The sequence below is a fragment of the Tursiops truncatus genome, chromosome 5 (genome assembly GCF_011762595.2).
Source record: "Tursiops truncatus isolate mTurTru1 chromosome 5, mTurTru1.mat.Y, whole genome shotgun sequence".
Taxonomy (NCBI): domain Eukaryota; kingdom Metazoa; phylum Chordata; class Mammalia; order Artiodactyla; family Delphinidae; genus Tursiops; species Tursiops truncatus.
This window is the reverse complement of record NC_047038.1, coordinates 127,921,183-127,948,693: the sequence shown is the minus strand read 5'-3', so window position 1 is coordinate 127,948,693 and position 27,511 is coordinate 127,921,183. Positions and strand designations below refer to the sequence as shown.

The following is a 27,511-nucleotide window of genomic DNA, read 5'->3' as shown; positions in this document are numbered from 1 at the left end:
TAATGTATTTTTTAACAGGGTTAAAAGGAAACGTCAGATATATTCCAAAATCTGCTGACATAAAGCTAATATAAATATAATTATTTTAGTTAGTTTCTCTGACTTGTTCTAAGAGATCAATATTTTTCCCGTGTTAATGTGTAAATATGCAGTTAAAACTTCCAAGTGCTTATAATATATAATATTGGCTTTTGCTAACCAATATAGTTATAGTACCTCTTAATTTACTTCTTCTGTGATAGGAATATTATTTATATTTTTTCAAAACAATTTTAACAGATATAGAAACATCCACTAGTATTTAGAAGTATCTAAAATTAAGGTTACAAATTATACAACTCCTGCATTTGCTTCTTTTATTTTTAGTTTATAAATTGTTGTCATATAAATGATTAATAGAATTCTTATTTATCCTTATATAAACACAAAATATACAGAAACTATTTTGAGATGTACCTTAGCAGTATAGTACATTTTAATTGCAAAAAAATTTGTTGAAAACAAAAAAACACGGAAGACATTGAGTTTTCCGATGATACCCTGAAAAATCTTGCAATTTTAATTCATTTATGTCCGAAACTTTATTTAAATTTTTGATATTTGACCAACACGGTTAACTAGAAAAAAAATTGATTATCTTTTTTTTTTTACTCCCCAAGAATAAAATAAGATCAATCACCTTTGATACTTTAGTTGTATTTTCTAAGACAGTGATTTCAGCACCCAATTCCGTAACCATCTGCCCTAATATTAGACAAGGAAGGCTTTTGAAAGATAAGCTTTGGTGGCCGGTTGAGAGACTTAATTATACCTTTTCTTCTGGGAAATAATTAGGTTAATGAAAGTATTCCATCCTTTTCTTGGTCTATTTTGGAAGCACTCATATAACAGTTGGCGGAAGATATCCTGTTTTGGCTCAAGTGTTTATCCAAGTAAATGCTTTCCTTTAAAGGTTATCTTCAGAATGACATTCAGATTAAATTTATTTTAACCATACCATTTGACATAATGACAAATGGTATGTAATATATTTTTTAAATCCCTAATAATTACCTTCCCACTAATATCTCTACCTATATTATTGACTTGAATGTTAGATGAGAAATTGGCTATCAATAGGAATGTACCACAGTGGGATCTATTAAATTTAAGGTAGTAGAAAACTGGTAGTATCCTGGAGACTTACCCAAGGGGTCAAGAGAGGTATGTTAAGCTCTGGAGATACAAGAATCAAAGATGACAATTAAATTTTGTTTGGCACCAGATGCTTCTTTTCCATAATAAGACTATTTTTTGGCACTACTAGTACTGGAGTACATACTTCAATTTAATTTTTAAACAAAACCAGATCAGCTCTTAAAAATAGCCCAAGCCCTGTATGCTTACTCACGACTCTATTCCCTTACAGAACAGTTCACCTTGTGCTAAATTTCTTACCCTTACCATTTAAAACCCATTGCCATAGTGTTTTGTTTGGTTTAGTCTTTCAAAAATGAGGACAGTTCTCACAAAAATCCATCTAGTCTTCTCTTAATAAATTGCAAGATCTAGGAAACTGCCTTTCTTTCAGATAGAACTGACTGATCAGAGATAAGTAGGGTTTCTCCATCTGGACAGGGTACATGGATACCAGTTCACCACAGTCACCATTCCCTGTTCACACCTGGCAGTGAAAGCTTTTGAGTGAACCCCTTCATATAAAAAGATGTATAATTCACAATCCTCCACCTATACCACAGGTAATAAACTCACAGATTTCCCAGTCAGACTCTTGTTACTGAGAAGTTTCTAGGAGTCCAGGTTTTTATAATTATGCAGACTATTGTTATGGACATATATTTGGAAACAAAGGACAAAATTTTTAATAGAGTTCAATTTTTTAATAGAGTTTTCAGCATTCCATAAAATATATACATATGTGGTCTGACACATATGCCACTACATTATTATGGAAAGGCCAAGGGATAACTAATTTCACATGGGTGGAAACAATATTTTATTAAACAGCCATAATAGAATCATAATAGTGCAAGTTAATTGATCTAAGTGAGACTTTGATATAAGGAAAAAGGGAGTAGACTGCTTAACTGTTAATTAAAAGTTTTATGTTTTTCTGTAGAATAACCAAGTTGACATTGTTAATTTTGATGTGCCCATTCTACCCTATTCTACCTGTTCCCTCTGCCATTCTCCCTGATTTCCTTCATCTGCCTTGTCTCTTCCTTTGTGGCCTCAGTCAGATGTACCACACCAAAAATGCTTTGGGGCCATCAAATATTACTGTTCTTTAGTAGGATGACGCTTTTAATTTATTTGTGTATACACAGGTATTACAGCCTCCATCCATTCCTGGAACTAACATTCTTGAAGCTAAAGCTGGCTCATTGTTCCGGACCCCTCCGTTAATAGTACACTTGATTATGGGCCATGTTCTTTTTGCCAACCACATTCATCACATATTTTTAAATTTATTTGTTCTTCAATGAAGCCTGATGGCTAGATCTTAATCCCTTTTCCTCCAGAAAGCATCTTTTTTGATTGCATAAGTTAGACACAGGTATTATCCTACCTTATTCTTTATCCTTATCCTGTGATAAAGCCAACAGGAAAGAAACAAATTCAATTTGCCTTTTCTTTAGACATTGTTTCAAAAGTGCACCAAGACTGTCCTCCATGCACCAATCTTCAGTCAAAGTCTGAAAATAAAAATCACCCATTGCCTTCGTGACCCCATTGACTGCTGCTTCTCTCTGTTAGTGGGTTCCTGGCATGTGTAAGGTGCTTGGGTATCCAGTGCCTAGAATGCACAGTGGAGCCACCCTCCCTGAAGTCCAGCCATCTTCCCCAGGAGCTGACACAGAGTGGTGCTGGGCTCTTTCCTGGGTCTCCTCTCCTATGGAATTCCAAGGTTCTCTGACTACTTTTCTTCATCTCCCTTATTTAAGCAAGGGACACAGAGGAAGAAATAGAGAAATACATGAAGGTCTCAAAAATTTTATCCTGCTAGCCAATGTGGGGATGTTATGATCCACTTGACCATAGAGCCTAAACTCAAGACTTAGTAACATGTAGTAACACACATAGTTTGCTCTCAATTATATAAAATAAATACTGAGTAGGGAAAAAAAACCCAGAAAATATACAGTTATCTACAATCAACCATTTAGATGGACTATAAATTTTTTTCCTATAGTTTCTATAATGACCACTTATTTCTATTTTAAGAACAATATATTTTTTTAAGAAAGCAGAAAAGAGAGTTGGGAACATTAGAGGCAGTGTAGCCTAGTTAAGAGACTTCCTAGGATCAAATCCCAGTTCTGCCACTTTCTATTTTTATAACTGTGAGCCAGTTACTTTGTGTCTCAATTTCTCCATCTGTAAAATGGGAACAATAGCAATTGCTTCTTCATTGTGTTCTTATAAGGTTAAACAAGTTATTAAATAGAAAGTGCTTAGAATAGCACATAGCAAACAGTATATGTTTTAACCAATCTTTTTTTTACAGAGATATCCGTTAAAGCAAGAAAGTTCTATATATTAGAAATAACATGAAACAGAAATATTTCCACTCAACTCCTTGTACTTCATTTCTAAATGTGAGAGTAGAAATATAAAGTCTTTACTTTGATGAAGAATAATGTTTAATATTCATTCCTAGAAGGCATGCTACTTATTTTATACCCTCGAGTATTCAGATGAGCTCATATATCAGTTTCCTCTCATGAAAAATGATTAATGGAAATGTTTATCAATTATGAGGGAGAAGAAGTTAATATAATGAATTTGTCTTAAGGGGAAACTGGTAAATATACATAAAACATTACTTGGAAAAAAGGAATACATAATAATTTGTGTAATCATAGGATGTATGGTATCTTTTTATCAGGAACACACCACAGTATATTTTTCTTTAATTCCCCAAACCTCCTCCTGTGCATTAACCTGGTAACTTTCTAAATGCAATCTCCACTGAAGGAACATTATTTAATCACATTAGATTCTGGGAAAAACCTCATTGTGAACAAAGCACTATTGATATTTTACTCTTTATATAACATCAATATACTAAGTAGTGTCAGTTTATTTGGTCTAAAAACACCATAGTGGAAAAGAACACATTTGGAGGCTCTGAGGGAGTGGAGTCAGATAGTGGTGTGACCTCATAACATCATCTGTTGCATATCCTGCATTGGTTGAGATTTTTTTGTGTGTTTATTGTTGTTTTTCATTTACTGAATTTAATGGTCTCTTTTTATTATTGGAATTCACTTTTTGGTTGTCCCAGAAAGAGCCCAAAATGGTATATTCTGCATTTTTGGTTAGTTTTTGACTAGGCCATCTATTCATTCATTCATCTGTTGATGACTCAATTTATAAAATACCTACCACGTGCTTGATAATGTTCTAGACACTGGTGCTTCAATGTAAACAGCACAGACTGAATTCCTGCTTTCATGGTATTTGGGTTCTAGTGAGGAGTGATACACAGCAAAAGAATAAATATATAGCATGTCAGGTAGGGATGATAAATGCTATAATGAAAAATAAAGCAGGATTTGGAAGATAGGAAGTGACTTTAAAGTATGTTGCTGTTTCAAAAAGGATGGTCAAAGAAGGTTACTCTGATTAGGAGATGGTTTAGCAGAGACTAAAATGAAAAACAAGAGAAAGCCACTCATCTCTCTATGGGAAGAGGCTTGAGGACAAGTGCAAAAGCCGTGAGGCAGGGGAACATTTGACCTTTTTAGGATCGGCAACAGTGACATTGTGGCTGGAGCAGAGTGAATGAGTGTGCAGGTAATAAAAGATCAAGTCAGAGAGAAACCAGATCATGAAGGGCCTTGTAGACCGTGTTAAAGACTTGGAATCTTACATTGCCTGAGATGGGAAACCACTGGAGTGTTTTGGGAAAAAAGAATGACATAATCAGACTTTATTTCAAAACTGTTACTCTGATTTCCGTGTAGACGTAGGCAGCAAAAGGACATGGTAGAAGAAGGAAGGCAAAGCTCCTATAGGTAAGAGATGGCATGGTAAATGTTGACAGGCTAATAAACACTGGTGGGATTTTAGATACATTTTGAGTGTGAGTCATCAGGATTTGTTAATAGATTGTATGTGGGATATCAACAAAGAGCAATATCAAAGATTATCCCTGATTCTAAGGTTCTCTATATTTTCCTATTTTTACCTCTTTTGCTATCTTTCTGATGTTGCAAATAAATAGGTATCATGATGTAGCGATTAACAGAGTCTTCTCTGTGCATGCACACCCTGGGGTCTCTTCCTCTTTTCATAAGGACACCAGTCATAGTGGATTGGAGCCCTCACCCCCCATCCCACCACCACCGTGGCCTCATTTTAACATCTCTTTAAAGACCTTGTATCCAAATACGGTTACATTCTGAGGTCCTGGGGGTTGAAACTCCGACCTGCAAATTTTGAGGGGACAAAATTCAGCCCATAACAGACAGACTCAAGACTGCTATGTTAATTCTTTCCTGAACACAAGGCCAACCTTGACTCAAGGAAAGGAAAAATAAATTGCACCTCTTGATGGGGAATGACAAGGATTTGGAGCAATTTTTAATCTACCATATAAATATGTGATATTCCTTTATTGATCCAGTTTTCAGTGCTATTAAATTCTCAGTGATATGTGAGGGAGTTTGGATTTGAGGGAATGAAATAGGAAATGAGAGATTTCCTTAAATGTTTACACATATGCATCTGTGCACTTATTTGAGTATATTTTCCAATGCTATTTTAATTTCCATTAAATTTGGAAACTTCAGTTAAATGTCACCATATTTGAATTAACTTATAGTCCTTAAAACCTTGTGGTTGAGAATATCAAAGAATTATGGCTATAAAAATATTTTACTAAAGCCTTGATTATAAACACTGAGAGGAAAATTGAAATAACAACTACCAAACAATACTTTCTATATTATGTCTATATAGTATTATTTTATGTTAACATTTTTCCTTCTGGTTTTGTCAAGATAAATTTTGAATAAACACTGTATCTATTATTTAACTTTTGCAGACAGCATCACTGATGTATTATGAATATTCACTGGAAAGAAAAATAATAATTGTATATCCTGATAAATCAAGTAAAATTATTTTAAAATAAATGAAAATTACTTTTACATAAATTAAAGCCAAAACAAATTTTAATTTTTCTTAAAAGGTATGCAGTATCTCTCAGACATAGCAGACCTCAAGGGGAAAAAAAAAATAATAAGCAAATACTTTCATGTCGCTTGCTAGCTTTATATTGCTGTCAAATCCTTCTCACACACTATCCAAATGGTTTCAGTAAGGCATGTCCAAGATATAGAACTTGTCAACATTAATACATGCTAAAAATAATGGCATACACCCTCCCAACCCATCCACAGGTCACACATTCATTTTCTTCCTTAAATGTAAATCTCATTGAATTTCTTCATCTTTGCATAGGTTGCTGCCTTAGATTTCTCCTAACTTTTTTGAGTTGTCCATGTGGTAATGAGAGAAAACTTTCATGGTATAAAGCTTTATTTTAGCATACTTTCAGAGCATTGGGCCATACTCTGCTTACTGTGGTCACAAAGTCCCTTTGACATATTTAGTGGACAAGATTTACTCAGCATCTGTTAGAGATGACCTTGGAAAACCGAATTCAGGGATCCACTGTTTATATCATTGAGTTAAAAAGAGCTCCAGGGCTTCCCTGGTGGCGCAGTGGTTGGGAGTCCGCCTGCCGATGCAGGGGACACGGGTTCGTGCCCCGGTCCGGGAAGATCCCACATGCAGCGGAGTGGCTGGGCCCGTGAGCCATGGCTGCTGAGCCTGCGCGTCCGGAGCCTGTGCTCCGCAATGGGAGAGGCCACAACAGTGAGAGGCCCGCGTATTATGGCAAAAAAAAAAAAAAAAAAAAAGAGCTCCAGAAAACTACAAGATACATAGATTTGGATGGTATTTCATAATTGGCAAAAGTGAGGATTTTCTAGGAAAAGCTTGAATTTAGAATACAGGTACAGAACATTGGAGGAAAGAATTCAGGTACACAATGTGAAAAGGTCTGGATTAGTTTGTACATAAAAGACAGGATATTGAATTACTTCTAGCAAAATTCTAAAGCCAATAAAAGCCTTGAAATTTGGGGAAATAAAAACAACTTTGTGTGTTTCTTGAAAGAAAATGAATTTTAAGAAACTGAGTCATTATGACCTCAACTTTGGTTTGGGGACCCACTTAAGAGTGGATTGCCGTCACTGAAATACATGTTCTGTCTGCCGACAAGATGCCAGGACAGTTTTATTTGGAAACAGTTGATGTCAGCAGTGTGCTCTGTTCCTCAATACCTGTTGCTCCCGAGTGTCTAGAAAACCTTGATGTGAGATAATAGCGGATGTGGCAGTCATTGCTCTGCACACCAATATTAACAAGATTTCTTTTAACATTTAATGAAGACGTCAGGTATTGGAATTGGCTTGGGATTAACACTATATTTAAGATAATATCATTATTAATGATAATTTAAGCAGCTGATCTCATGTTTAGTACATCCAGTGTTTATTTTTTATCTTAACATTACCATTTCATACACATTCTGGATCATATACACTTATTCTTTGTTGTTTTAAAATATAAGCTCTTGCATCACTTCAGGATTTACCTTATAAGTGTGAAGTATACTGTAACACATTTTTTTTTAAATAAGAAATTAATAATCAAGGTAAAATTCCAAGGCTGTGATTCATTATTAACATGACCATTTGAGATGGACCATGAATATGAGAAGCTGTCAGAGGTGGACTCAGCATGAGTTTAGTTTATCTGGCAATGACTTCCATCTGTTCTATCTTGGAATCATTTACTTAAATAACAAATGAATTTTGGAAGCTGAATCATATCAGCGGTAAAATAAAATGTGCGAGGAATTAAGTACAGTTAATTCTGCCATACATCAAATAATTTAGAAATGATTGTATTTACTTTGCTAACTACACAAGGTTAAAGAATATTAGACCTAAAGTGTTTTATTAAGACATTGGACATCCTTTGTTTTAATTATACTATATGGGGGTATTAAATGGCCATGCTGACAGATGCAATACAGTGAGTAAAACAAGCAAATATTCTGTTCTGAGGTTTTTTGTATCACAGATTTAACATTTCTTCAGTGCAGTTTTCAAAGCACCCATAAATAATTTGTCAGAGGTTCTAATACCTGTAGTAACTCTGCTGGGCAAAATTGGCATATGGATGACGCAAATTAAAAGTTGGATAGTCATTATGAATAATCAGAAAATTCTATTTACCCTTGTCTACAGTAAAAGATATTCTTAATAGTTTAGGGAAGTGTATGAACATCACTTTATTTATTTTTGTTGTTATTCACTTATTTTATTTTATTTTTAATTTATTTTTTATTAGAGTATAGTTGCTTTACAATGTTGTGTTAGTTTCTGCTGTACAACAAAGTGAACCAGTTATACATATATATTGAATACACATATCCCCTCTTTTTTAGATTTCCTTCCCATTTAGGTCACCACAGAGCATTGAGGGGAGTTCCCTGTGCTACACAGTAGGTTCTCATTAGTTATCTATTTTATACACAGTAGTTATATTTGTCAATCCCAATGTCCCAATTCATCCCACCTTCCCTTTCCCCCTTGGTAACCATACATCTGTTCTCTATGTCTGTGACTCTATTTCTGCTTTGCAAACAAGTTCATCTGTATCATATTTCTAGATTCCACATATAAGCAATATTTTACGGTATTTGTTTTTCTCTTTCTGACTCACTTCACTCTGTTTGACAGTCCATCCACATCTCTGCAAATTGCACAGTTTTGTCCCTTTTTATGGCTGAGTAATATTCCATTGTATACATGTGCCACACCTTCTTTATCCATTCATCTGCCGATGGGCATTTAGGTCTCTTCCATGTCCTGGGTATTGTAAATAGTGCTGCAATGAGCATTGGGGTGCATGCATCCTTTCGAATTATGGTTTTCTCAGGGTATATGCCCAGGAGTGGGATTGCTGGGTCATATGGTAGCTCTGTTTTTAGTTTCTTAAGGAATTTCTATACTGTTCTCCATAGTGGCTGTATCAATTTACATTCCCACCAACAGTGCAAGAGGGTTCCCTTTTCTACACATCCTCTCCAGCATTTATTGTTTGTAGATTTTTTGATGATGGCCATTCTGACCGGTGTGAGGTGATACCTCATTGTAGTTTTGATTTGCATTTCTCTAATCATTAGTGATGTTGAGCATCTTTTCTTGTGTTTTACTTTAAAATGAATTCCAAAAGAGATCAGGAAGGGTGCAATGTGCTTTTGCAAATACTTAACTTTCTTCCTCTTGGATAGTGACTTATTTCTAGTGCAAGAAATTAGAAGGTAAACAATTGCCAGATGGATATTAGCCTCTAATCAGCAGCTTAATAGCAATAATTTTGAAGATAGATGTAATTTGAATATTCTGAGTAATTATTGATGTCAGATTTTCAGCTAAGGAAATGCTCTGTTTTCTTTTAAGCTTTTGCATTATATTATCAGCAGTCAGCTTCTGTCTGTACTGGGACTTGCCCTTTTTCTCAGGTAATCTCTTTTACTCTAGCAAATCTGATAAGAAACTCTTATCTCAGGAGATGTGACAAGCACTGAAAATGTTGGCTAAACCTGTTATATTAGAATCTTATTCATGTATTTCTTATTAAGAATAAAAATTCAAGTTCTTTTCTTCTTTCCCACATAACATCTGTGAAACAATTTACGTTCTTCCTCACCAAGGGAAAAGAAAATCCCTTCTTATATATAAATATATACAGGAATCTGTTTCAACAACCTTTATTCCTTACAGACTCCACACAGGCAAACTTCTTTTTCCATGTCTCCAAGCTTTTTCCTTCCTTCTGTCTCCTTGGAGACCAAAGTTGACCTAGTACAGAGAACCAGACCTATCACCTTCTGACTCACCCTCTCCCCAAAGGTACTGAAAAGCCTTGAGGAAATTCATACACCGAGTTAAAACTCTCAATGGAAAACAAAAATGTGATTCATTATAATCAAGTCAGAAAATAGACTTGTCCTCCATTGTCTATGTAATGCCAAACACCTGTGCTATCTTAGACTAGTCACTAGACTTAATGATGTGTGTGTTCATCCAAGTTGCTTATTTTGACCATAAAAAACAAGAAGAATAAAAATTCATTTAAAGTAGTTAGGCCCTGCTTAACAAGAAAGTCTTTGGCAGCAGTATTTGAGCTGGAAGTTTTGAAAAAGCTAGGCTGAATTGTCAAAGCATAATTAAGGGTAGAAGAATTAAGCTCACTTTTCTCCCTTAAGTGTCTTTGCCAGACAATAGAAGCTGGCAAGAGAGCCAAGTAGGAAAATGGAGCCATGCCAGCTGCTACACCATGTTAAAGAGAGATGGGTCATAGTTTCTGGTAATAATGCCTACATGAATAAAACCGACAGTGGTCTGTCCTCTTGTTAACATTAGCTGTTCCTCTCCTCTTTCTTGTTCTTGCCTGTGGGTCTTACTCACTTAGTGATAATAGTTCTACTATTATCATTTCTCACCATTTCTGTTATTTTCTTGAATGTAGTGAGACATTCAGAACAATCAACAAACATTTATTGAGTTCCTACTATGTGTAAGACCTTATGTAAAGGTACTGGGGCAGAAATATTTTTTTCAGACTGTATAAAGCTACAGAATATCATAATGCTGGCTGTAGTTCAGCAGGGCCTGGAAAAATGTCAAGTATTTCAAAAGTTCAGAGATGCAGTTGAGGAAAGGGAAGTGTCGTGAGGCAAAGGAGAAGTAAGCGCCAAGGTCTCAAGCTAGACCACGAAGTTCTAGACATTATAAATATTCAGTTGCGTGTTGCCCACGTGGCAAGGAAGAATTTGTTTGTTGTGAAGGACTTCACATGCTTTATAGAGAACTTCGACTGCCTTCTACAAGCAGTGAGGTACAGGGAGCAAGCAAGAGTTGTGTCTTAGTCTGTTCAGGCTGATCTAAGAAAATATCATAAACTAGGAAGCATATAAACAACAGAAATGTATTGATTTCTCACAGTTCGGGAGACTAGGAGTCCAGGATCAAAGCACGGGCAGATTCAGTGTCTGGTGAGGGCCCACTTCCTAGACACCTTCTTTTTGTCTTTTCGTTGTAGCCCTCACATGGCAAAAGTAGCAAGGGAGCTTTCTGAGGCCTTTTTTATAAGGGCACTCATCCCATTCCTGAGGGCTCTGACCTCATGGTTTAATCCCCTCCCAAAGGCCCTATGTCCTAATATTATCACCTCGGCATGTTAAGGTTTCAACATATAAAGGTTGGGGGACACACATATTCATACCATAGCAAGTTGAGCAAATTTTAAGATGCAAAATGAAGAAAATTTTATCATTCTTCTTGAGCTCGATTTCCACAGAATGGGATCTGAACTTCACTCAAAATTTGTCAATTCCTAGAAAATCAAATGGTACTAATAAAATACAAATGATAAGAAATAGGAAGGATTTTCATGTTATCCACTGTTGTTGATTGCCTTCGTCTGTACATGCAGATGCAGATCTGTTCATCAAATAGGATGAAGATTGTCTATATCTATATTAAAATAATAGTTTATAGGTAGTCTAGGCTTTCATAAATATACACTAAAATATATTTATATTTACCTGATTGTTATATCTTTAAAAGTCGTCATTAGTGTATTAGTTTTATTTTGTTCCTGTAACAATTTACCACAAACTTGATGTCTTTAAACAATTCTCATTTTAGTTTCATATAGTTCTGAAAGTCAGAGGTCAGAATTAGGTCTCCCTAGACTGGAATCAAAGTGTTGGCAGGGCTGAGTTTTTTCTGGAGACTTTGGGAGATAATCCATTTACTTACTTTTTTGAGCTACAAGAGTTTGCCTGCATTTCCTTGCCTCTTTCCATCTTTAAAACAATGGCCTATTAAGCCTTTCTTATGATGCATCACTCTGATTCTGACTCTCTGTTTCTCCCTATGATATTTAAGGACCTTCATGATTTCACTAGGTCTACCAGATAACCCAGGAAAATCTCCCTATTTTAAAGTCAGGTGATTAGCTACCTTAATTTCACCTTCAGTCTTAATTCTCCTTTGCCATGGACATCATTGGAGGAAGAAAAGGGGCATTATTCTTCCTATCACAGTTAGTAATGACACATGTAAGATGTGGGTCTTATTCCTGACACAGGAATCTTTGTTCATAATCGCCGGGTTGATTATTTAAATAATTAGAATGCACATTACTCTTCTTTTTCTGTCAATTGTTAATTGGTTATTACATTAATACAGAGTAAGGAATATCCACTGTGCTGAATTATAAAAGCTATTTCCTTTATCTTCAGTTTTCTGTCTGGCAAACTTCTAATCCTCACTTAATGTCCAATTAAATGCCACCCCCTCTGTGAAACTTCGTCCCCAAAGTCTCCACAATATTTTAATTTCACTTCTAATATAGAAGTATAAAATTATATTATAAATATATTTACAGTCTTCCCCAATAGATGCCGATTTTCATAAATACAGAAATATTTTATATTCTTTATATTCCCTATTTCAGTGTCTAGTATAGAACTAGTATATAATATACTAATAGTAGATGAAAGAATGAATTGTATGAATGAATGGTGAAAAAAGCTCACTTAAGGCCTCGTTTCTTTTCTAGTGTTTTATCATATTAAAATTGAAATACTCATTTTATTACATTAGCCATTGATAAGCTGATATATGTAACAGAGCCTATCAAGCTATACAAGTAGCCTGCCAAATTTTCTGTAGCTTATCCCTCTTCTTCCCTACAACTCTATAAACATAGCTGGACCAATCCTGGATACAAATTATCTGTATGAGACTAACTTGGTGCTAGGGAATTCAGTACTTAATTGCTCTTGTTATTTGTCAGTATCTCATCTTGTGGTCTGAAAGTCTGGCTTCTGCTTTAGCAGGTATTTATGTGATAACCATTGCCTAAGAGATAACTGCATTCCTGCCAACAGCTGTTTGGATTTACAAATATTACCTTTCCTAAGATTATTCTATAGCCAAATGCTATATACATTTCAAGTTTCTCTAAATTGGAAATCCTGAAAGCTATCTACTTCTTTTGAGTATTAATCCTCAGTACACACGATTATTGTCTCATTTTACAGATAAGGAAATTGAAGCTTAGAGCAGTTAAGAACCTGACTAGAGGTCACAGTGCTGGTAAATGACTCAGCTGGAATTCCAACTCAGGTTTCTAAAATTCTGAAGACTGTAGCTTGAACTACTATACTACAGAAAGTCTACAGTGTTTTTATTTTAATCATGATTCTGACTGATCATTGGTTTTATATAACTGAAGGGGATAAACACAAATAGAGGCAGAGATAGAAGAAGAGACAGAAGAAGAGAAAATAAGAGAAGTGAAGAGAGGAAAAGAAAAGAAAAGGGAATGAAAGGAAAGAAAAGAAAAGAAAGAGAAAAAAAGAAATAATAAACATCCCTCCTTTCCTCAGGCTTGACATTTATTGAGATCATAATTCTACTAAGATTATGTATTTCTTTTACTAACAGGCCTAATAAATTTAAGCCATCTTTGCAATCCTGGAATAAAAGCCACCTGGAATATTGGTCAGTTTTCATAGATCCAAAGAATATAATTTGCTTTAGCTAGTTGAAATGGAAGTGATTTTATTATAGGATATTTGACAGTTTAAAGAATTTCTTGAAAGGTCATCAAACTGGGCTTGGATACGTAGGGACAAAATGCCAGGAGAGATTCCTGCCTGGAAGGGATAATCTATGCTGTCAGGTTGAGAGCAATAAAGGGAAAAAGGATGAGGATATGGGGTTTTCAGCATTTTTTTTAACATCTTTATTGGAGTATAATTGCTTTACATTGTTGTGTTAGTTGCTGCTGTATAACAAAGTTAATCAGCTATACATATACATATACCCCATATCCCCTCCCTCTTGCATCTCCCTCCCACCCTCCCTATTCCACCCTTCTAGGTGGTCACAAAGCACCAAGCTGATCTCCCTGTGCTATGTGGCTGCTTCCCACTAGCTAGCTGTTTTACATTTGGTAGTGTATATATGTCAATGTCACTCTCTCAGTTTGTCCCAGCTTACCCTTCCCCCTCCCCGTGTCCTCAAGTCCAATCTCTACATCTGTGCTTTTATTCCTGTCCTGCCCTTAGGTTCTTCAGAACCTTTTTTTTTTTTTTTTTAGATTCCATATATATGTGGTAGCATACGGTATTTGTTTTTCTCTTTCTGACTTACTTCACTCTGTATGACAGACTCTGGGTCCATCCACCTCACTACAAATAAATCAATTTTGTTTCTTTTTATGGCTGAGTAATATTCCATTGTATATATGTGCCACATCTTCTTTATCCATTCATCTGTTGATGGACACTTACGTTGCTTCCATGTCCTGGCTATTGTAAATAGAGCTGCAATGAACATTTTGGTACATGACTCTTTTTGAATTCTGGTTTTCTCTGGTTATATGCCCAGTAGTGGGATTGCTGGGTTGTATGGTAGTTCTATTTTTAGTTTTTTAAGTAACCTTCATACTGTTCTCCATAGTGGATGTATCAATTTACATTCCCACCAACAGTGCAAGAGGCTTCCCTTTTCTACACACCCTCTCAGGCATTTACTGTTTGTAGATTTTTTGATGATGGCCATTCTGACCAGTGTGAGATGATATCTCATTGTACTTTTGATTTGCATTTCTCTAATGATTAGTGATGTTGAGCATCCTTTCATATGTTTGTTGTCAATCTGTATATCTTCTTAAGAGAAATGTCTATTTAGGTCTTTTGCCCATTTTTGGATTGGGTTGTTTGCTTTTTTGATATTGAACAGCAAGTGCTGCTTGTATATTTTGGAGATAAATCGTTTGTCAGTTACTTTGTTTGCAAATATTTTCTCCCATTCTGAGGGTTGTCTTTTCATCTTGTTTATAGTTTCCTTTGCTGTGCAAAAGCTTTTAAGTTTCATTAGGTCCATATTTGTTTATTTTTGTTTTTATTTCCATTTGTCTAGGAGGTGGGTCAAAAGGATCTTGCTGTGAGTTATGTCAGAGTGTTCTGCCTATGTTTTCCTCTAAGAGTTTGATAGTGTCTGGCCTTACATTTAGGTCTTTAATCCATTTTGAGTTTATTTTTGTGTATGGTGTTAGGGAGTGTTCTAATTTCATTCTTTTACATGTAGCTATCCAGTTTTTCCAGCACCACTTATTGAAGAAGCTGTCTTTTCTCCATTGTATATTCTTGCCTCATTTATCAAAGATAAGGTGACCATATGTGCATGGGTTTATCTCTAGGCTTTCTATCCTGTTTTGTTGATCTACATTTCTGTTTTTGTGCCAGTACCATACTGTCTTGATTACTGTAGCTTTGTAGTATAGTCTGAAGTAAGGCAGCCTGATTCTTCCAGCTCCGTTTTTCTTTCTCAAGATTGCTTTGGCCATTCAGGGGTCTTTTGTTTTTCCATACAAATTGTGAAATTTTTTGTTCTAGTTCTGTGAAAAATGCCAGTGGTAGTTTCATAGGGATTGCATTGAATCTGTAGATTGCTTTGGGTAGTAGAGTCATTTTCACAATGTTGATTCTTCCAATCTAAGAACATGGTATATCTCTCCATCTGTTTCTATCATCTTTAATTTTTTTCATCAGTGTCTTATAGTTTTCTGTGTACAGGTCTTTTGTCTCCCTAGGTAGGTTTATTCCTAGGTATTTTATTCTTTTTGTTGTAATGGTAAATGGGTGTGCTTCCTTAATTTCCCTTTCAGATTTTTCTTCATTAGTGTGTAGAAATGCAAGAGATTTCTGTGCATTAATTTTGTATCCTGCTACTTTACCAACTTCATTTATTAGCTCTAGTAGTTTTCTGGTAACATTTTTAGGATTTTCTATGTATAGTATCATGTCATCTGCAAACAGTGATAGTTCTACTTCTTCTTTTCCAATTTACATTCCTTTTATTTCTTTTTCTTCTCTGATTGCCATGGCTAAAACTTCCAAAACTATATTGAATAATAGTGGTGAGAGTGGGCAACCTTGTCTTATTCCTGATCTTAGAGGAAATGGTTTCAGTTTTTCACTTTTGAAAACGATATTGGCTGTGGGTTTGTCATATATGGCCTTTATTTTGTTGAGGTAAGTTCCCTCTCTGCCTACTTTCTAGAGGGTTTTTATCATAAATGAGTGTTGAATTTTGTTGAAAGCTTTCTCTGCATCTATTGAGATGATCATATGGTTTTTCTCCTTCCGTTTGTTAATATGCTGTATCATGTTGATTGATTTGCGTATATTGAAGAATGCTTGCATTCCTGGGATAAACCCCACTTGATCATGGTGTATGATCCTCTTAATGTGCTGATGGATTCTTTTTGCTAATATTTTGTTGAGGATTTTTTTCATCTATATTCATCAGTGATATTTGCCTGTAATTTTCTTTTTTTGTAACATCTTTGTCTGGTTTTGGTATCATGGTGATGGTGGCCTCATAGAATGAGTTTGGGAGTGTTCCTCCCTCTGCTGTGTTTTGGAAGAGTTTGAGAAGGATAGGTGTTAGCTCTTCCCTAAATGTTTGATAGAATTCGCCTGTGAAGCCACATGGTCCTGGGCTTTTGTTTGTTGGAAGATTTTTAATTTCCTTTTCCATTATGGTGCTTGTGATTGGTCTGTTTATATTTTCTATTTCTTCCTGGTTCACTCGCGGAAGGTTGTGCTTTTCTAAGAAATTGTCCATTTCTTCCAGGTTGTCCATTTTATTGGCATATAGTTGCTTGTAGTAATCTCTCATGATCCTTGTATTTCTGCAGTGTCAGTTGTTACTTCTCCTTTTTCATTTCTAATTCTGTTGATTTGAGTCTTCTCCATTTTTTTCTTGATGAGTCTGGCTAATGGTTTATCAATTTTGTTTATCTTCTCAAAGAACCAGCTTTTAGTTTTATTGTTCTTTGCTATCATTTCCTTCATTTCTTTTTCATTTATTTCTGATCTGATATTTATGATTTCTTTCCTTTTGCTAACTTTGGGGTATTTTTGTTCTTCTTTCTCTTATTGCTTTAGGTGTAATGTTAGGTTGTTTGAGATTTTTCTTGTTTCTTGAAGTAGGCTTGTATAGCTATAAACTTCCCTCTTAGAACTGCTTTTGCTGCATAGGTTTTGGGTCATCATGATTTCATTGTCATTTGTTTCTAGGTATTTTTTATTTCGTTTTTGATTTCTTCAGTGATCTCTTGATTGTTTAATAGTGTATTGTTTAGCCTCCCTGTGTTAGTATTTTTCACAGATTTTTTCCTGTCATTGATATCTAGTGTCATAGTGTTGTGGTTTGAAAGGATACCTGATACGATTTCAGTTTTCTTAAATTAACCATGGCTTGATTTGTGACACAAGATATGGTTTATCCTGGAGAATGTTCCATGAGCACTTGAGAGGAAAATGTATTCTGTTGTTTTTGGATGGAATGTCCTATAAATATCAATTAGGTCCATTTTCTTTAATGTATCACTTAAAGCTTGTATTTCCTTATTTATTTTCATTTTGGATGATCTATCCATTGGTGAAAGTCGGGTGTTAAAGTCCCCTACTATGATTCTGTTACTGTCGATTTCCCCTTTTATGGCTGTTAGCATTTGCCTTATGTATTGAGGTGTTCCTACGTTGGGTGCATAAATATTTACAATTGTTATATCTTCTTCTTGGATTGATCCCTTGATCATTACATAATGTCCTTCTTTGTCTCTTGTAATAGTCTTTATTTTAAAGTCTATTTTGTGTGATATGAGAATTGCTCCTCCAGCTTTCTTTTGATTTCCATTTGTATGGAATATCTTTTCCATCCCCTCACTTTCAGTCTGTATGTGTCTCTAGGTCTGAAGTGGGTCTCCTGTAGACGGCATATATACAGGCATTGTTTTTGTATCCATTCAGCCAGTCTATGTGTTTTGGTTGGAGTATTTAATCCATTTACCTTTAAGGTGCTTATTGATATGTATGTTCCTATTACCATTTTCTTAATTGTTTTGGGTTTGTTTATGTAGGTCTTTTCCTTCTCTTGTGTTTCCTGCCTAGAGAAGTTCTTTAGCATTTGTTTTAGAGCTGGTTTGGTGGTGCTGAATTTCCTTAGCTTTTGCTTGTCTGTAAAGTTTTTAATTTCTCCCACAAATCTGAATAAGATCCTTGCTGGCTAGAGTAATCTTGGTTGTAGGTTTTTCCTTTTCAGCACTTTAATTATGTCCTGGCACTCCCTTCTGGCTTGCAGAATTTCTGCTAAAGGATCAGCGGTTATGGGGATTCCCTTGTATGTTATTTATTGCTTTTCCCTTTCTGCTTTTTTTTTTTTTTTTTTTTTTTTTGCGGTATGTGGGCCTCTCACTGTTGCGGCCTCTCCCGCTGCGGAGCACAGGCTCCAGACGCGCAGGCTCAGCGGCCATGGCTCTCGGGCCCAGCCGCTCCGCGGCATGTGGGATCCTCCCGGACCAGGGCATGAACCCGTGTCCCCTGCGTTGGCAGGCAGACTCCCAACCACTGCGCCACCAGGGAAGCCCTCCCTTTCTGCTTTTAATATTTTTTCTTTGCATTTAATTTTTGATAGTTTGATTAATATGTGTCTTGGCATGTTTCTCCTTGATTTATCCTGTATGGGACTCTCTGTGCTTCCTGGATTTGAATGACTATTTCCTTTCCCATATTAGGGAAGTTTTCAACTACAATCTCTTCAAATGTTTTCTCAGTTCCTTTCTTTTTCTCCTCTTCTTCTGGGACCCCTATAATTTGAATGTTGGTATGTTTAATGTTGTCCCAGAGGTCTCTGAGACTGTCCTCACTTCTTTTCATTCTTTCTTCTTTATTCTGCTCTGCAGTAGTTATTTCCACTATTTTATCTTCCAGGTCACTTAGCCATTCTTCAGCCTCAGTTATTCAGCTATTGATCCCTTCTAGAGAATTTTTAATTTCATTTATTGTGTTGTTCATCATTGTTTGCTCTTTAGTTCTTCTAGTTCCTTGTTAAACATTTCTTGTATATTCTCTAGTCTATTTCTAAGATTTTGGATCATCTTTACTATCATTACTCTGAATTATTTTTCAGGTAGACTGCCTATTTCCTCTTCATTTGTTTGTTCTGGTGCATTTTTATCTTGCTCCTTCATCTGCGGTGTGTTTCTCTGTCTTCTCGTTTTGCTTAACTTACTATGTTTGGAGTCTCCTTTTCGCAGGCTGCAGGTTCCTAGTTCCCATTGTTTTTTGTGTCTGCCCTCATTGGGTAAGGTTGGTTCAGTGGGTTGTGTAGGCTTCCTGGTGGAGGGGACTGGTGCCTGTATTCTGGTGGATGAGGCTGGATCTTGTCTTTCTGGTAGGCACGTCCACGTCTGGTGGTGTGTTTTGGGGTGTCTGTGACCTTATTATGATTTTAGGTAGCCTCTCTGCTAATGGGTGGTGTTGTGTTCTGTCTTGCTAGTTGTTTGGCATGGGGCGTCCAGCACTGGAGCTTGCTGATCATTGAGTGGAGCTGGGTCTTAACCTTGAGATGGGGATCTCTGGGAGAGCTCTCGTCAATTGATATTACGTGGGGGCTGGGAGGTCTCTGGTGTTCCAGTGTCCTGAACTCGGCTCTCCCACCTCAGAAGCTCAGGCCTGACACCTGGGCAGAACACCAAGACCCTGTCAGCCACATGGCTGGAGTGCCTTCAGAGTTGGAGAAGGTGGCCTGCAGTGGCTGTCCTTCGGCACTGCACATTAGAATCACCTGCTTCTTCCTTGTTTTGCCCCAAAAGCTGTGTTCCACAGAGAAAAACAGTAGCCTTGAAAATAGTCACAGCTCTGAGATGGCTGTTTTTTTCCTTTGTGTTTAGTCGGGTCCCACTTGCTTACAGGGAGCTATGTGCAGAGGCCTCGCACCCAGCTCTTCCGACCAGATTTCATAGTGCAGAATGGCTACTGCCAGCCCCTCAGCTCAGCCGGGCATGTGCAGAAGTGGGGCCAAGGACACTGGGTTTTCAGGATTTAATATGTAGATTTTTTTTTTTTTTGAAAGAATGAGAATTTGGGAATTGGTGGTCGGTGGTTGGTTTCAGGTATTTGTGGTTAGAGGGTATAAGGTTGTCTGAGAAGAGTAAGACACGGTGATGAAAATAATATTTATCTAGTCATCATAAATTTTTCTTTTCATTTTGAAATTCAATACATTGTTTTATTTTTTTAAATCCTATTATTTTTACCTCCTGACCCCCTTCACCCATTTCTGCTACCCCTGGCCTCTGGCAACCATCAATCTGTTCTTTCATTGTTATGGTTTGCTTTTTTTTTTTGATTCCACATACAAGAGAGATCTTATGGTATTTGTCTCTCTCTGTCTGATTTATTTCATTTAGCATAATGCCCTGGAGGTTCATCGATGCTGTCACAAATGGCAAGATTTCATTCTTTTCTGTGGCTGAATAATATTGCTGTGTGTGTGTGTGTGTGTGTGTGTGTGTGTGTGTGTGTGTGCATGCATGTGTATATAAGTATAAAACACATTTTTTTATCCATATCCATCAATGGACACATAGTTTGTTCCATATATTGGCTATTATAAATAGTGTTGCAATGAACATGGAGGTACATATATCTTTTTGAGTTAGTGTTTTCTTTTTTTTCTCTTTTTTTGATAAATACCCAAAAGTGGAATTGTTGGATCGTATGGTAGGTCTATTTTTAATTTTTTGAGGAGTCTTCATACTGTTCTCCACAGTGGCTGCACCAGCTTACTTTCCCACCAACAGTGCAAGAGGGCGTCCTTTTCTCCACATCCTCACCAACACTTGTTATTTCTTGCCTTTTTGATAATAGCCATTCTAACAGATGTGAAGTGATATCCCATTATTGTTTTGATTTGCATTTCCCTGATGATTAATGATGTTGAGCATCTTTTTATGTACCTGTTGACCATCTGTATACCTTCTTTGGAAAAAATCCCTATTCATTTTAACTTAATCTACCTCTTTTCAATAAGTACTCCCTTCCCCACTTTTGCCTGATGTTTCTTTAATTTATATATATATAAATATATAATATATACAGTAATATATATTTTTTATATATATATACTTTTTTTTTTCCTGAAGAGAATGAACTTCTATCTTCTGCTAGGGAAAGGAGGAGAAGTTGCCTGGCTGCATGGAATATTGTCAACCAATCCTCTGGTTGTCAGCTCCATTTTTATTCCCACTTTCATAGGTACATAGCTTTGCTATGATCCCACAGTAAAAGTAGGGTTGTTTGGGGATTGGGGGTACACTACTGGCTCAGGTTTCAGGTATCATGTGTCTGTCTGCTTTCCAGTTTTCTTTTCCACCTGGTGTCTACTCTCAAAGTGCTTAGATTTTACAATGGACTCTTTATCTTTAAATATACCTTTTTTTTCCCTAATTTCTGTTTTTTAAAATAGTATATATATGCATTTATATAATGTAGGGTTTTAATATTTATTTTTAAAGAACTTTGAGGAATAAATCTATTGTCTAATAGATTGTCTAATTCTGTGTCAACCTGGTTAAAACCAGGCTGAATACTCTAGACATGGTTATAAAATATAATAAACAATACACATTCAATTTTATATGCATATCAGTAAAGAGTAAGAGCCAATATCTACTTAGTTTGACAGGACCAAATATGGCAGTTAGCATTATGAATTTTGTCTTAACTTTTTTCTTTCCTTGTCACACAGACTATATTTATTAAGTGTTTAAGAATAAAGCCAGTTAAAGAATTTGGAATTGTCTCTTCTTTGAAATATGTCTTACTAAAGCAATTGTCTATTAGGAAAGCATCGAACTTCATGAATAATCATTTCTATATTATGGGAAATACGCTGGAAGTAACTTGTTTTAAGTCTACTTAATTTAGTGCATGGAAAGATTTGATAAAGCTTCAGTGAAGTTCTGCAAAAACTGGTGCATAAACTCAGACGTGTGTATAGCAAGATTCATATGTTGTTCAAAATTGTCTCTAAGAAGTGAGTATAAAGTTCACAATAAAAAATGAGACAAATTTCCGTAAGTCACATGGTGTAATGTCACTATTTGCAGTCTTATAAGTTAGTTTTAAAGCTTAGTCACAAATACAGAATGAGATTTATTAAAGTACACAAAATTCTGTTCTTCGGTGTATTCATGTTGTATAATTAGGTTATTAGCTACATAATTTAATACATTTTTGTGTGGTAAAAACAGTTTAACTGTTAGCAGCTGCCTCTAAAATAGCTTTACACTTATTCAGATTTAAACTATCTAGTGACTTGAGTAAGTAATTATAATTTTGTTGTAACACGATGTAACATATGGTGTTTACATTCTTCTCAAGAGCTCCTTGAGGGGAGGAAAAAAATACAGAAGCATCAATATAAATAGTGATTTAGGGAACCAATATATACAAAGATTAATGGTAGCTAATAAGATATTAAATAGTTGTTAAAGTATTTGAATTTGTCTTATTGGATTATTGAGTTATGAGATTGTATTTTCAGTTGTTTGCTAGGTGCTAGCATCTTTACATAACATATTCATTTTGAGTAATCTGCTTTCTAAATTGAGGTTTATGGGTCTTTTGTTTGTTTGTTTTTTGTTTTTGCGGTACGCGGGCCTCTCACTGTTGTGGCCTCTCCCGTTGCGGAGCACAGGCTCCGGACACGCAGGCTCAGCGGCCATGGCTCACGGGCCCAGCCGCTCCGCGGCACGTGGGATCTTCCCGGACCGGGGCACGAACCCGTGTCCCCTGCATTGGCAGGCGGACCCTCAACCACTGCGCCACCAGGGAAGCCCGAGGTTTAGGGTTTTTTAACTTTATCACAGAATTCATTTCAAGCAGTGTATCCCTCTTTCTGAATAACAAAGCATTATTTTATGTCTGTTTATATTTTAGACTTCAACATGTAAGAGGCAGATAACCCAGTATTTTTTCAATTAAAAAGGATAGACATAACATTTCTTTTAAGATAATGTTAAAAGTTATAAACACAGTCAAAATTCTAGTATATTCAGGTTTGGTTTTAAAATAGACCGTATTCCAAATATTTGCTCAAAAGTTATCTGTTTTGAGTGTTGCTCCTGCTAAACCGTAAAGCCTCTTTAGAGCTATGGCTTATCTAAAAAATAACTATAGTACAAGCTTTAATTTCTTGAGCACTTCCAATGGGTTAAACAGGCTTTAAGGTGTTTTACATGTATTTTTCTCAGGAAAAACTCTGTAAATTAGGCATCTTTAACCTTATTTTCTATATGAAGAAACTGAAACTAGAGTCTTTTTTAATATCCCCAGTATATCTCTAGTAAATGGCAGAGCCAGAATGATTTTAAAACCCATTGTTTAAAGTACTATGCTATGCTATCAATTGTACTAGACACAGTTGTCTTAATTCTGTGTCATCTGTATTAATTGAATGAAGACAGGGACTAGATCAGAGCACCTTTTATGACCACTCAAAGGATGTTTTGACTAGATAGATAATTCAGTATCACAGAGGAGCATATTATCATGATTGCTATTAACAAAACAATGATAATAAATACTTTAAAATAAGTCTTATAGCATATAGTTCTTTTTCATCTGCAGTTAACTCCTCTGTTTCTGTGGAATAATTCATCAGACAGTTTACCCTGGGATTTAAGAAACATACCGTCTTCTGAACTCTCAGGAGAGGAGACTCTTTCCTCTCCAACCTTATCTAGATTCCTTCTAGGGGGTTAGATAAATGTGGGCCTAAAGTATTGTGTTAATCTACGTTTGGATCCGCATAGGTAATATTTACATTTTTTAAAAATATGATACTCTAATTTGTAGTGATTCATTTTTTTAAATATTAGGGGCAGTTTTTATCTTGGGAAGTGAAAGTTCTGAAACCTAATCGCAAGTGATATTAGCCAATTTGTAAATATTGTATAGTCCTGGATCCCAGTCCCCTCCTTGCAGTCTTTTCTCTTCTCTGGCTGCACTCATTCCCTGGTTGATTTCATACCATCTACGGCCTGATGCCTCACAACTATTTTAACTCCATCCCAGATTTACCTGAGTTTCAGACTCATATATATAAATGCCTACTCAGTAGCTCCACTAGTATATCTATTAGGAATCTCCAAATTGATAAAACCATTCAAAAATTTTGATTCTTATGCCATTATACCCACCTCACCGTCCTCAATCTATTTCTCTCTGGGTCTACATATCTCCTTCACAATTTCAATAAATGATTTTGTTAACTCCTTCATTGTTCTGGCCAAAGGAAAATAAAAGAAAAAAATTTCATCTTTGACTCTATTCTTTCATTTCTTCGTACACCCATTCCATCCATCAGCAAGTGAGCTCTGCCTTGAATATATATGAGTATATTCCAAGTCTCTCCATTTCTTCCACTTATGCTACCATCATCATCCTCATCATCTCTCACCCAGGGTGTGGCATGGTTTCTTACTGGCCTTCCTGTTTCTACACTTGTCTCCTCTATAATCCATTTTTCACAAGGAGCCGGAGTTTTCTTTATAAAAGACAAGTTGTATTGTGTCATTCCCCTGCTTAAAACACTTGAAGCATCCCATCAAACACAAGGTTAAAGTGAAATTAGTTGCCAAGGGCTGTAGTGCTGTATCTTCTAGCCCATGGCAGCTTTTCCACTCTCATCTCTGATTTCTCTTGTATGTCTTTTCTCGCTTTGGCCATGCTGACCTCATGTTGTTTCTTACACATAGCAAATTCTCTCATTCCTCAGGACAGTTGTACTAACTTTTCTTTTGTCTCCATTCTTCATTCTCCAGATTATCATATGACTCATTCCATCATTCCATTTAAGAATCTGTGCTGTGTCATAGATATTTGCCTGTGTCACAGCTCATCAGAAAAGCCTACTCCAACTACCCTGCCTAAAATAACTGTCGTATTCCAGCTCCTTCTCCTGATTTATTTTACTTCGTGACATTTATTATTTTTCACAGTACAAAAACCCTTGTCACCTGACATGAAATTATATGTATGTATTTAAAACTAGTTTTGCTCAGTAGAGTAGAAAGTCAGCATGGGTACAGACTTATTCACCATTGTGTTCCCAGCTCATACAACAGTGACTGGCACAGAATACCTTTTTTTTTTTTTTTTCGTGGTACACGGGCCTCTCACTGTTGTGGCCTCTCTGGAGCACAGGCTCCGGAGGCGCAGGCTCAGCGGCCATGGCTCACGGGCCCAGCTGCCCCGCGGCATGTGGGATCTTCCCGGACTGGGGCACGAACCTGTGTCCCCTGCATTGGAAGGCGGACTCTCAACCACTGCGCCACCAGGGAAGCCCCCAGAATACCTATTTAATAAATATTTGTTAAATGAAAAAGCTATTATGTCATGTTGTGCTTTAACATGTTTCTGTGTATATGCAGTACTCGTATACCTAAGTGTATATATGTGTGTGTGCATCTGATATGCAGAGAGGTAAGAATTTATTATCATGGTTTATGTTAATAGAAATCATGATAATGTGCTCTCTTCTGATACTGAATTATCTAATCAAAGCATGTTTTGAATTATCATAAATTTAATCTGGTCCCTGTTTTCATCCAGTTAATACAGGTGATGTAGAATTAGCCAGACAGTTGTGTATAGTTGAGGTAAAACCTGTATTCCCCGCAAATAGAAAGAATTGGGTGTATTAATTTGAAGTAACCCAATATGGTGAAGTTATTTAATACTCTGTCTTGTATATCCTTTTTTCCCTTAACTGCATCTAATCTTTTCCTGACTTGATAATCTTGGTAACATTTTTGGTACCTCATTTTAGTTAGAAATTGTGTTCAGCTGCAAATCAAAACAAAAACATAAAATAACAGTGACTGAAACCCTATTGTATTTATTCTTACACACAAAAAAGTCTGGAGGTAGCAGCCCAGAGGGAGTAGATAGGGCTGCTCTTGGAGGTTGTCTGGGACCCTGACTCCTGTTATTGTTCTGTCTTGCTTTGCACATGTCCAGCTTCTGTAATAAAGACCACTTTAGTCTAGTGGAGTTCTTGTTATTGTTTTTTTGTTTGTTTGGTTTTTTTTTGGAGTTCTTGTTTTAAAGCAACATTCCAAGTAGTAGTAGGGAGGAAATGAGGAAGGTGAAAAGTGACATACTTGTTAGTTGAACCGCTTCATGTGAGGAGCCACTCTGGAAATCCCACACAGTACTTCTGCTTATGTGTCATTGGCCAGACCTCACAGCAAAAAAGGCTGGAGAAATGTAATCTTTTGATCGGATACATTACTATCCCCAAAACACCAGGGATGTGTTACTAGGAAGAAGGGGGAGTGATTACTGATGGACAAATAACAGAATATTTTAAATACATCTCTGAGTTTCTTATGAAGTTTTTCTACTGTTGTTACAGTTATTGGCATATGTTTATTTTTCCATATCTTCCTATACATTCCACCCCCATATATCACATTATTGTGCTGTTTCTGTAATTAGCCACACTATTTAGGAGTGTATTTTACACAATAGTTAGTCAGTAAATACTTGTTACATTTGTATTCAAATGACAACCCATTAGCTTGATTTCATTAGCACCTTATTCTGGCAGATGCTAAAAAGCAGGAGAAGCCTTGTCTTCTTGTGTTGTCAGCACTTCTACAGATATTTTAAAAACAAGAAAAATGAACACAATCTGTTTTTACTGTATTCTCACATAAATGGCCAAATTGCCTACTTAAATTTGAAAGAAAACCCAACTGAGGTATCAACACACTTTGAAAGAGAGCTATTGGCAATGCAAACACTGTTAACTGAGATTTCTATTCAATAAAATAAACAAAAACTTGAACCTCCTAAAGTAAATTGTGAATAAAATGGCTATCAGTTATGGTAATGAAGTTAAACACAGGGGAAAAAAAATTCCAACCATACCTGCTCCCTTGGCTAAATTTCATGCAGTGTGGAACTTACATTTCTAAAATATGTTTCCCATTTTACTCAGAATATGTTTTGATTTTACTTAAAAACCAAGCTTTTAAAATACATAAGAAAATATTTAATATGAAAATATTTAATAATTTAATTTCAAGTGCCAAATATCATCTTCATGTTTTATATAACTTGTAATGATTTCATTAATGTAACATTTGTCTCTATATCCAACTCCTCTACACAGAAATACAAGCAAGTTTTCAACATTTTAAGGCTATTCTTGAAGAATAACCTGCATGATTCTTGAAGAATAACCTGCATCAAAATAATCAAGTTAAGTTTTTTAATTGAAGTTAGCTAGTAAGGTCTTTTTTAGTGTCTAAGTTTCTGAGCAGTCTATAGATGTGTTTTATGACATTACATTATGTAATATGTTCAGTAATTCTTGATAGCTTTATGTCATGTGCTAAATAGCCTCTATTTTAAAGTTTGAGGTACTTATGATACACACACATGGATTTCCTTACAATTTTTTCTAAAAAATTG

The 27,511-nt window shown here is 35.9% G+C and overlaps 1 protein-coding gene across 5 annotated transcripts in view; it reads left to right on the top strand.

Annotated features, from left to right (window-relative positions):
- The window catches only part of CCSER1 (coiled-coil serine rich protein 1), a 1,269,753-nt gene that overhangs the window by 524,712 nt on the left and 717,530 nt on the right, over window positions 1-27,511 (top strand). The window lies entirely within an intron of this gene.